Consider the following 2,076-nt stretch of genomic DNA (forward strand, 5'->3'; position numbering starts at 1 on the left):
ATAAGGTGGTAGTAGCTGAGAAATAAGGTGGTAGTAGCTGAGAAATAAGGTGGTAGTAGTTGAGAAATAAGGTGGTAGTAGCTGAGAGTGTTTGACGTCACACACACAGAGCAACAGAATTTAAACGCTGTCACTCTGCTTCCTTCATTTCCCTCTCCTTCCTGTGTGGATGTGAGGTTCTACTGGGCTAAAAGTGGATCAGAACGCTGCTTCCCATCCTTCCCATCCTTCCCATCCTTCCCATCCCCCTGTGGTTCCTTCTCTGTTATACACAACTGTTTGTCTCCCTGACAACCAGCGGAGGAAAGGAGAAGAATCAGTGTGGGGGCTGCAGAGGCAGCGTGGTGCTGCTGGTGGGCGGCGGCAGGATGATAATGAGAGGAGACTGTTTCCTGCAGCTCATTGGTCACCTGCTCTCTGATCACACTCAGCCAGGAGAAACTTCAGAGCTGAGCTCCATGTTGGTCCCTGGATCAGTTTTCTGAACTCTGGTCATCTTTGAAACAAGATTACAGGATGTGTTTACACATAATGACATGAAAGGACATATTTTTTTACATCCAGTTTCAAATTGGATGTAAAGTTTAACAATTTCTTGTCTGCATTCTCATGGACAATAAAGTCCAGGAGAATTTATTGTTTAAATTAAAGTTCAASTTATTCAAAGAATAATTCTTTAAAAGCCTTTCGGTAACAACAAACACTTGTTTGTGAACGTTCACCAGTGGTCTCATGTGTTACCTTTAACTCCTGTCTGGTAACATGATCTGTTGCACAAATAATTAACAAAAACACATCTAAGTGACAGATCAAGTCAATATCTATTATTCATCACCAGATTCATGACATTTTATTCTGACATAGTGAATCTACATGTAMGTCTGACATCCTGGAAGTTCTAAACTGTGCCYATGAGCAGGGGTGTGGTCAAAAACTAGTGCCTGTGCAGTAACWACCAACTTTAACTGTCAACACAGTGACCCACCCTGGTCCATGGACTCAAGGTTCTGCTGGGACAGAACGGGCCGGGCTGAATGAACTTTTCCACAGGAAGTTTGTGATTAAAGCAGGAGGATGAACTAGTGAAGGAACATGAGACGAGGCTTCACAGCATCTACCAGAACCCTCTGTCATGTGAGTGATGACATCATCACTGCGTCACCTCATGCTTTCAAAACATTTTGAAGCGTTTTACTGGCTTGGCACGGTTAAATCACCCTTATTTTTGATGTCATCGCTGCGACCTCTGAGCGCTCACTCTCCATGTTACACTCATTAAAAACACCTGAGGAGCACAGAGACAGCAGAGACAGCTGCCATGTTGTCCACAGAGAACCAGAGAACATACAGAGCAGCGTGGACGAGTTCACAGAGCCAAAGGCTCATCGTTTGCCCTTCAGATAGTGCTGAGTCGTCCTGAAGTACCTGTGTTTGTGAACATGAGGGCCGCTGGGCCAGTTTTACTCAACTTTACAGCTTCTGATACAAGCTGAGGTCCAATACATCAAGTGTCAAACTGAGCCGATCGCTGTCCGTGGTGCTGAAGCTTGTAAGCCCTGCTGTTACAGCCATGTGTACGTTGTAACATGATGGTTTATTATTTGGGTATAAAGGGTCCGGTCATGTGCCCCGCCCTCGGCCCGGTTCTGATTCGTTCTGGTGGTGCCCTGCACCTGTCTACATCCATGGAGACAGACTGGAGAGGATCCCCTCGTTTCAAACTCCTGGAGACCAGGATCACAGCAAACCTCTCCTGGACTGTCCACACCACAGCAGAGCTTAACAAGGTCCAGCAGTGACTCTACAAGAAGAGGCTGCAGGGAGACACAGGTAGAGAGACAGGTAGAGAGACAGGTAGAGAGACAGGTAGAGAGACAGGTAGAGACAGGTAGAGAGACAGGTAGAGAGACAGGTAGAGAGACAGGTAGAGAGACAGGTAGAGAGACAGAGGTAGAGACAGAGGTAGAGACAGAGGTAGAGACACAGGTAGAGACACAGGTAGAGACACAGGTAGAGACAGGTAGAGACACAGGTAGAGACACAGGTAGAGACACAGGTAGGTCCAGTTCAGTCACA

General features: G+C 46.6%; 1 protein-coding gene across 1 annotated transcript in view; it reads left to right on the forward strand.

Moving 5' to 3' along the window:
- LOC106535440 (SH3 and multiple ankyrin repeat domains protein 3) overlaps window positions 1-2,076 on the forward strand; it is a gene marked incomplete at both ends in the record, with an annotated part of 68,084 nt that overhangs the window by 31,824 nt on the left and 34,184 nt on the right.

The sequence above is a fragment of the Austrofundulus limnaeus genome, unplaced genomic scaffold (genome assembly GCF_001266775.1).
Source record: "Austrofundulus limnaeus strain Quisiro unplaced genomic scaffold, Austrofundulus_limnaeus-1.0 Scaffold1449, whole genome shotgun sequence".
In the NCBI taxonomy this organism is placed as follows: Eukaryota; Metazoa; Chordata; class Actinopteri; order Cyprinodontiformes; family Rivulidae; genus Austrofundulus; species Austrofundulus limnaeus.